This window comes from Numida meleagris, chromosome 22 (assembly GCF_002078875.1).
Source record: "Numida meleagris isolate 19003 breed g44 Domestic line chromosome 22, NumMel1.0, whole genome shotgun sequence".
Classification (NCBI taxonomy): Eukaryota; Metazoa; Chordata; class Aves; order Galliformes; family Numididae; genus Numida; species Numida meleagris.
This window is the reverse complement of record NC_034430.1, coordinates 5,974,174-5,984,230: the sequence shown is the minus strand read 5'-3', so window position 1 is coordinate 5,984,230 and position 10,057 is coordinate 5,974,174. Positions and strand designations below refer to the sequence as shown.

The 10,057-nt window shown below is 50.6% G+C and overlaps 1 long non-coding RNA gene across 2 annotated transcripts; it reads left to right on the top strand.

Annotated features, from left to right (window-relative positions):
- On the top strand, positions 1-7,802 carry LOC110387240. 2 transcript variants are annotated; one of them, XR_002432452.1, is made up of 2 exons: positions 1-91; positions 1,111-7,802. It is a non-coding gene; the product is annotated as an uncharacterized LOC110387240 (long non-coding RNA). The 2 variants fall into 2 exon arrangements; XR_002432451.1 differs by having other exon boundaries at positions 91-227.

Here is a 10,057-nt window from a genome sequence, read left to right as displayed (position 1 = left end):
CACTTCCGCATTCCGGCGCGCATGCGCGCTACTGCCCGGAGGACTAATCGCCATAAAAATCGGCGGATTAGCTGCGCAGAGCGGTCAGAACGTAAGTACGCCACTTACGCATTCCGGCGGAACAATTATTAAATGAAAGCATATTAGCAGGAGGAAGAGCGGGGACTCGCTCGCTCACTCAGAGGAGGAGCCGGGACTCAGAGTTGCCAGAGCAGTCAGCATTAGAGGTTTGCGCTATTACCATTATGATTGGGTTTATTTTTAATTTGGCTTTAAACATTAATTAAGAGGAAAATTGCAATTAGCATTACATTAGTTTTGTGGTTATGGTTATCCTTAAAATTGAGGTAACTGTTAATATTACTTTTACAGTATTTTTCTCAATTACTTTTAGTGGGTTTTTAGGATAAGTGTATAACACTGATGTTTAGTAGTGTTAGGGTTATAATTAATGCTAGTTATAGGATTAAGGTTATGGTTAATTGCACAATTGTTTTTGTGTTTTTTTTTTTAACTTTACAATTAGGGTTAAGGTTACTTAGAGAACTTCAGGCATTGTTTTTATTGCTACACTGAGTGTTAGAGACTTTTTAACATCAGGTTAAGGGTTAGGTTTAAAGTTACATTGTGGGTTAATATAATTACTTCCTGAGCTCTCACTAAACTTAGGGTTGAGGTCAAGACTAACATGAACTCTGCCTCTCAGCCAGTCCCAGTGAAGCAAAGGCAATCAGAAAACCCAAGGGAACACCAAGGCAAAGGCAAAGAGAACAGCTAGGGAAGGTAAAGACAAGTGCAAAGGCAATTAGAACGCTCAAGGGAAAGCCAAAACGAGGGCGAGGGCAAGGGCAAGGAGGATGCGGCAACAGAAGCCCAGGCGAGGGCAAGGGCAAGGTGGACACAGCAACAGAGGCCCAGGCGAGGGAAATTTGAAGTGCAGTAAAAAGTTCTGGGAGCACTACATTGTGCCATGATATGTAATGGGTAAAAATCAGCAGGTGTATGTTGCCCTTACCCGTATGGGCAACCAGTTACCAGTCAGCAAAGTCAGGTTCCAGGGCATTCCAGGAAATCCAGCTTTCCGTTTCTTGCTGTTCTTGCGCTGTCTAGGAACACCACAGTTCTCCGCTGCCACCTGTTGAACGTAGTACAATAATGAAGGCACCGCCCCACATATGCAGGGGCGGCACCCTGTGCACATTGCTCTTACCAGCAGTGCCATAGTGAGACACCTGGGGCTGCGAGACATGATGATGCAAAGGAGTCTGGAGACCGGGGCACAGTCAGGGCAGGCAGGTAAGTCTGTGTGCTCAGCAGCTCTGGGAAACTCACCGAGTACCCTGGTCGGGATGATCCACATCGGCCACAGAGCCTCTCTGTACTGGTCCTAGTATTCAGCGAATGTGGGTCCCACAGCTGCAGAGCCAGCTATTTAATGGCAGTCAGGGGATTGGAGGAAGGGGGGGGTAGGGGTTCAGGTATTGTACAGTTTAGAGAATTAATAGTATCCCTTGACAACGGGGATGGAGAGATGGAGATACATGGGGCGATCCCGGCTACAGTGGCCGAGAGGAGGGCAATCCTTTCTTCTCTGTAAAAGCAAGCCAGATCTACTGTTAAAACAGAAAGAACCACAGGACCCCAGAGCGGTCAGCTGCTATACGCTCTGAAGACTACACCCTGAGATCATTTAGCACTGACAAATTTGTACGGGAGATACAGGAGAAAAACAGGCGAAACAGAAACAGAAGATCTGTGGTTAGCATGCCCAAGTGGTGGAGACTGTATTATGCTGTGCGAGGATGAAGCCAATGGCTACTAGGGGTCAGGAGTTTTCTCAAGCTTAGGACCCGGCTGATGCACCTCACTCTATCACCAGCCATATTGCTTATCAGGCTGGGAGAAGAGACTCCATGGAGCGAGGTGAGCCCCTTGTAACCCCCGTTCCATCTCTACATGAGCTTCCCGCAGCCATCACTAAAGCTGCCTGCATACAAGCGGTGCACAAACAAGGGGCTCACGATGTTCCATTACCTGCTCCGGTAGATTTCACAGTGCTTAAGCTACTAATTAGAGAAGCTCCAGCAATCCTTCAGCCCCACTTAGCTGTGAAATGGGATGAGATCAAGAGAGACATAGAATATAATTTAAAACCTGATCACAATGCACAGAATGCCCTTAAACGACTCCCTGCTAAGGTGGAATTAATACACGGCACTGTTCACTACAGTCATGAAATGGGCTGGGACAATACAGTAGCAGACAAACTAAGTTCAGAGTTCCAGGCTATGGATTATAAGGTGAGAACCATGAAAGACAGAGCAGAGGCTCAACCAGAAAGAAGTGAGCTTAAAAGAAAAAGTGTAAACAGAATCTTGAGAATGTAGAACACCTTTGTGAAGAAGGGCATCAGCTTAAGGCATTCCTAGAGCTACAATGCTCAGCCAACTGACCAGCATTACCTTGGGGTTAATTAAAGCATTCCAGAAATGTGGTTGTTGTGAAAAAAATAAACATATGTGACCCCTCTATCACCAAGAGAAAGAAAGGGGGATAACCCCTTTATCTTCCTAGGAGAACTGAAAGGTGTTATAAGGAGACACATAGCAGATACAACCACTTTAAACCAGCTTCAGATCCCCCAGCAAAGGCAGAGAGAACAGCCCCAAAATAAAGAAGAAATTTCTTACCTCGTCCCAAGGACCAGAACTCACACTCCAAAGGAAACAGTCTCCAGGTAGAGATGCTGCCCCTATGGCTGCCAGCCCTTAAATGAGCTCAGGGAGGGATGCAGCCAGGCTCTACCCTGTCCAATCCCACGGGTGAATGGCTTCCACCTGTGCTGGCAGGGCTGGCTACACCCCTCACAAGGTGCTCAATCACCAGTCCAGGCTGTGACCTGACAGTTCCTATACTGGGATAAAGCCAAAAAAAAGAGTACAAAAAATATCTGGCAAGAGGGGGTTTATCAATGATGAGCTACGATGGCCCACATACTTTGATTCCAGTTGGTCCTCAAAGGCACTTGGTGACATTTCTACTTGATAGGGGAGCACAAATTTCAATACTAACACACCCTACTGGACTCCGAGCACCCTCCCAGTGTATTCCAGAACACTCGACCAGATGCCCCAAGTCCTCCAGGACTTTGCAGTGCACCGCCAAGGCATCCCTGGGTCATCCCATGGACTCGAGGGCACACGAGCAGAGTGCCAGAGCCTGCCTATGATACCGTGAGATGATCGATCAGGAAACGCTCTAAGACACAGGTGTGGGGTGCTGAGGGGCAGCACTGTGGGGTGGTGATGTGGCTGCTTCTATAGGATGGCAGTATGGGATGACACTATAGAGCAGCACTGTGGGGTGGTGCTATGGGGTGACACCATGCTGCCCAATAGCACCTGGAGGGCCGCACTGTGGATCCAGGGCTCTGGCACTTTGGGACCGAGGATCTGATGGGGGACGGACTGACGGACCTTGTGGTGGGGATGTGCGGATACACCACAGTGATGAGGTGGGGCAGGGGGATGCAAGGGGATGTGGGGACATGTGGGGCAGGAGGGGATGTGGGGACATGGGATTTGGGGGGACTGGGGTTGGGATGGGGACAGGATTGGGGATGGGAGTTGGACATGGGATTGGGATTGGGATTGGGATTAGGGATGGGATGGGAAGGGGTGGGTGTAGCGCTGGACGAGCAGTGCCAGCCCAACCTGGCGGTGACAGTGACACCTCGTGCCACGCTGCCACTGGGCGGCCACGTGGCCAGCGTGACCGTGGTGCTGATGCTGCGCAGCTGCAGCGAGGACACACACAGGGCCACCGGCACCATCCAGCACCCCCCGGGGACAGAGTTCTGCAGGGTCAGGGCCACCTCAGTGAGGGCAACTGTCCCTGTGTCCCCAAAATGTCCTCAATGTCTGTCCTCATGTCCCAGTGTCCCCAGTCCCCTCAATGTCCCCACAATGTCCCCAACGTCCCTCTCCATGTCCCAATGTCCCCAATGTCCTCACATCCCCCAATGTCCCCAGTGTCCCCACATCGTCCCCTATGTTCCCACATACCCCAATGTCCCCACAATGTACCCAATGTCCCCACATCCCCCAGCGTCCCCGGTGTCCCCTTGATATCCCCCAACATCTCCAGTGTCCCCACAATGTCCCCCTCCATGTCCCCATTGTCCCCAGACGTCCCCACATCCCCAGTGCCCATCAACTGCCAGGACGCAGTAGTGACAGTGCCAGTGACAGCAGGGACAGTGACAAGGACACTGCTGTGCTATGTGGGCCACCTCGTGCTGTGCGCTGACACCACGGTGACGTCATGGGGACGTGGTGGGACACGAGGACACAAAGAGGGCACGGAGACATGAGGGGGATGCAGGGACATAGAGGGGACATGGGGACGGGACATGGGGAGGACACAAAGACATGGGTGTGTCACAAGGACACAGAGGGGACATGAAGACATGCGAGCGACAGGGGGACATGTACAGGACATGGAGAGCACGTGGTGACACAGGGGACATGGTGCTGGGCTGTCCGTGCAGGTGCTAGTGGAGGTGACAGTGGAGGTGACACAGAACCACTCATGGGGCACTGTGCTGCAGCTGGGGGCCAGTGCCAGTAGGTGTGCACAGGAGGACATGTGGGGATGGGGAGGCATACAGCAGGGGATGGGGTGTGGGGAGGGATGGAAGGACAAGGCAACAGCAGGGACAGTGGGGGGACGGGGGGACAGTGGGGGGTGACAGCAAGAGCGATGTTGGGGTGATGCTGGGGGAGTGAAACCGGGGGTGACACTGGGGGCTGAAGGTGGGGTGACACCAGGGGTGACACTGGGATGACACTGGGGTGATGTTGCAGAGTGACCCTGGAGAGTGATGCTGGGGGATGATGTTGGGGTATTTCTGGGGTGTGACACCAGGGAAAGACGCTGGCAGGTGACACCGAGGTGACGTTAGGGTGCTGCAGGGGAGTGACATTGTTGGGGTGATGCTGGGGATGAAACTGGGGTGACACTGGGGTGACGCTGGGGAGTGATATTGAGAAGTGATGTTGGAGTATCACAGGGGGTGACATCAGGGAGTGGGGCTGGGGACACATTCTTGGGGTGATGCTGGGGGGTGCAGTGGTAATGCTAAATCAGGACCTGAAAGAGTGATTGAGCACCTGGTGGGAAGGCAGGCACATACAATGCCGCTGAGTGACAGGAAGGGGTGGAGCCAGGATCCACCATTTCCCAGCCCTCATTTAAGGGTTGGCAGTGGAGGTGAGGGGATTTTGCTGGGGACCTCTGTCACTGTGAGCACTTCCAGTGCAGAGGATGTGTGATATTGTTGAGGTGATGCTTGGGGGTTACTTTGGGGTGATGTTGGGGAGTGATGCTGGGGGTTGACACCTGGGTGTGAGTTTTGGGCATGACATTTATGGGCATTATTGGGGTGATGCTGGGGTTGACACTGGGGGTGCACACCCGGTGGATGCACTGGGGTGACCTTGGGGTGACACTGGGTTGATGTTGGGATGTGACATTGGGGGGTGACTGGAGTATCACTGAGATGTGACACTGGGGTGTGATATTGTTGTGGTAACACTGGGGGGTTACGTTTGGGTGTCGTTGTTGGGGGTGTCTTTGGGGTGACACTAGAGTGTTGTTGGAGTGACATTGTAAGGTGAGGTGATAATAGGGAGTGACATCATGAGTTGATGTTGGGGTATCACCAGGTGGTGACATCACAGAGTGACACTGTGGTGACATTGCAGTGATGTTGGGAAGTAATGTTGGGGGTGATGTTGGGGTATCACTGGGAGGTAATATCAGGGAGTGATGCTGGAGGTGACACTGGGCTGGCATTGTTGGGCTGACACTGGGGTGATGTTGGGAGGTGTGTCTTGGGGGTGGTGTTAGGATGACACTTGGGGAGACACTGTGGGGTGACACTGGGGTTGTGATGTTGGGAGAATGCTTGGGGGTTACTTCGGGGTGATCCTGGGGCATGATATTTTTGGAGTGACACTGGGGTGTGATGCTGGGGGGACACTGGAGTGACACTGAGGTGATGTTGGGGTATTGCTGGGTGGTGACATTGTTGGGGTGACACTGGGGTAATATTGCAGTGACAGTGGGGTTATGTTGGGGTATCACTGGGGGGGATGACATCAGGGAGTGACGCAGGGCAGTGACATTGCTAGGGTGACGTTGGGGTGATGCTGGGGGACACAAGGGAGTGACACTGGGGTGACACGGTTGATGTTGGGGGGTGTAGTTTGGGGGTGATGTAGGGTGGTGATGTTGCTGGGACACTGGATGGTTACCTTAGGGTGATGATGGGGTGAGACTGGGGTGATGTTGGTATCACTGGGGGGTGACGTTAAGGAGTGACGCTGGGAGTTAACAATAGGGTGACATTGTTGCGACACCGCTGGTGTTCGGGAGCGATGCTGGAGGCTGATTTGGGGGTATCGCTGGGCAGTTACACAGTTGGGGTGATACTGGGGTTATGTTGGGTAGTGACATTGGGGGATGATGTTGGGGCCAGTACCCCACCCCACGAATCTCCAAGCTGCTCAGTTTCCACTGCTGCCGTGAGCACTTTTAAATGGCTGGGGGATGGTGCAGGGCTGGGAGTGGAGGGGGATACCTGTCAGTCCACTGTGGCAGTGAGCAAATTGGATGCCATGAGGCCCTCAGGGGCAGCTGTGAGCCAAACCGGTCGGTTCCCTGGGCTGTGAGTGTGGACGGAGATGAAACGGCGCGAAACGGATGAGGGACACCGTGAGACCTGCAGCGGAGCAAGACATGCTCGCACTGCCCTCGAGCTGCTACGGAAAAGGAAGTCGACCACCTGCGCAGAGCAGCGCCTGTAGTACCGAATTTTCGTCAATAGGCGGCAGCAGCGAGTGCGGCAGCGCTAGTGCGCGTGCTTCGCTCTGGGGCGGGCACCTGTCAATCCCGTGCCGCAATTAGCCAATCGGATGCCGCGGCATGCGCAGGGGCAGGCTGGAGCCGAAACGGCCTGTGCTCGGCGCGGGTTCGGGCATGAAAAGGCGGAAATGGACAAGAGGGATCAGAATTTAGAAGGGGGGAATATTACTGAGCTGACGGTCCAAGAATTGACTGCTCACCTGCACTTGAGTAGTTCGCACTAATGGGTGCTCTTTATAAGTTTTAATGCGGAGGGGTGCTATCACGTGGAGGACTAATCACAATAAAGAATGGCGGACTCGCTGCGCAGAGCGGTCAGAATTCAGATACGCCACTTCCGCATGTCTCCGCGCATGCGTTATGTTGCCTGCAGGACAAAACATAGACCGTGGCAGTTCTGCGTATTGGCCACGCGGTGGCAGCAGAGACTGCGGAAAGAGCTTCTGCGGGCTTGACGCGCGTCTGCAGCACAGTCACTGTGGTCTCTCTTTTGATGACGGGGAGAACACAAAGGTAGAAGAGGAGGGGGAGAAAAGGGAAAAAAAAAAAAAAAAAAAAGACGAAGAAAACAAAGGAAACTTCTCCAAACCCAGGAAACCTGTGCTAAGTGCTTATGAATATCTGTGAAAAATGATCAAATTGATGTTGTCATGCTTTTTTTTGTCAGCATCTGTTACATAGAGTTTGCTGCGTGAATGTTTAAAAACAAACTACTGTGCTAATTTCATGATAACGAAATGAAAGCACATAAGCCCCAGCGCAAACACCAGACTCCCAGTAATGTCTCTCTTTATCGCCTCACCGTGGAAATCAAACATTCCCTGTACAAGACTCAACCTGCCAAGGAATTAAAATGGAAGAGACCTTGTTCATAACAGATTTGCAACGAGTTAGTTGACATTTAAAATGCTACAAGTGTGACATAGAAGCCTAAGTTAAAGATAAAATACATAACTAGAGTACAGCGTAGCACATGCCTTCCCATAGAGGTGGGTACCACAACACCAACGGAGCGTCTCTAGCCCAAAGTTTAGATGAAGGATATAGATGCATTCCAATGGAAGTCATCCAAGTTCTCCTAAGCCAAGTAACCCAGTAGCCTCAACTGGCTTTCTATTGCGTCAATAACTGCAGGAGAAAAAGTATTTTGTCTTGCTGTAAACCAAAGCAGGCAGCTGCTGAAGTGCATATTCCCTTGTGGTGTCTGGAACCGCAGTTCCCTCCCATTGACTTCACCTTCACCATCAGTGGCTCTTCTGCACCTCTGAGTGTGAGATATTGCAGTGCCACGCAGCGCAGCGGCCAGGGAATCCCACACAGGAACCAAGCCACTGACCCACCCAGCTGTGTGCATGTCCTCCTTGCTTTAGTACAGGAAATACTTCTGCATTTGTCTCCTAGAGAATGACTCTTGGCTGTGGTCTGCTTCCACATTAAAAGCACAGTGGACTACTAATCCCTTTTAAGCAAGTTTATACATTAAGTGGAGTGAGTAAACAAAACTTGGTAAGTGTAAGATTCATAATAAAATTTTATGTTCTGGGCTCACACAGATCAGTGATCCAAAGCCAGACAAGAATGGAAGCACAGTCTTTCAGGAAATAAATTAAGTGAAGACATTTTCTGAATGAGGTCCTCCTGGTCGGGAGCAGCTCAGGAAAAAAAAAATAGTAGAAATAGGAGAAGCAATGATCACAGGGTTGTGAAAAATACTTTAAAGGAATTTGGGATATTTACTTATACAAAGCATGAGTTTAGAAAGACTGGACACAACCAGTGCTTTTGTGCAAATCTACTTACACAGCACCTCAGCTGTTAGCAGGTGTCAGTGATTAAGCGAAACAGCTGAGCTCAGATGGTCACTATTGAATCATCACATCCGAAACAAACCTGAATTTCAGTTGGTTTACAAAGAAGATTGGTGGTGAGGTGCTAGAACAGGCTGCTGAGCAATGCTGTGGATGCCCCACAGCTGAAGGTATTCAAGACCAAGTTGGACAGAGCCCTGGGCAACCTGGTCTAATACCAGATCTGGAAGTTGGTGGCCCCTGACTGTGGCAGGGGGGGATTGGAACTTGCTGCTTCTTGGGGTCCCTTCCAACCGAAGCCATTCTATGATTCTATAATTCTATGATCTGTGGATGAACTCAAGATTCCCTTCTGTGAAGGTTCTGCTTCACCTCCCCCTTGCCCACCCATGTCAGGACCCGCAAGGATCCAGCTATGATTTCCTACAGCTCCAGGGATCCCCCACACCTGACACAAAATCAGGGCAGAGATTGTGCTAGCAGCCCGAGGGCATTGCTCAGCACAGCAGGGGCCCTACCCACCACTCCAGCAATAAAACATGGCTTCACAGGCAGTAGAAGAATGCAGATGTAAAAAAGCACTTTTCACTTAACTCAGTTCTATTGCTCTGATCTGTGCTATGAGAAGGGCACTCTCAGCCTGCCTCTGCTGGCTAATGAAAGGCCTTCTGAACTGGACCTCACCTGTGACCGAGGCAGGATGGAACCTCATGGCACAAACACGGGCTGTGCTACAAGCGAATGATAGAAGGTCTTAACAATTTCCTTTCTGGGGAAATGCCTTTCTGTAGTTTTTGGAAAACATTTATTTTTATTACAGCACAAACATAGATCATAATGCTGCAGCCCAGATCCCATGCTCTCCCTTGCAATATTTGCTAAGTTGATGTCATACCCCCACACTGTGAGGGAAACATCCCAAGGGAATCTGTCTTCACTGCTCACTCAGTTGCACAAACATAAACGCTATCAGAAAACACAGCAAACTTGGGCCAATATGAAATACCGTTGAAGAAAACCATGCAAATGGTGCTGTATGGTTTTTATTTTAAGCCTCTTTACACAAAGAAAGATGTTGGAATGCAAGGTGCTATACACTTTACACAAGGTACACTGACAACATCACTCGCTCCATTTGCCTTTATAAAATGGTTTTGGAAAGTTTTCACTGAATCCCTACTTACACAAACTGTTACAGCGGGGTAGAAATCCAACAACTGACAAAATATGAACACCAGAGAATCCAAAATGGACTTCCGGCATTTTAAAACGCACAAGTCTCATGGACAATACAACTCTTTTTTTCTTTTTTTTTTTTTTTT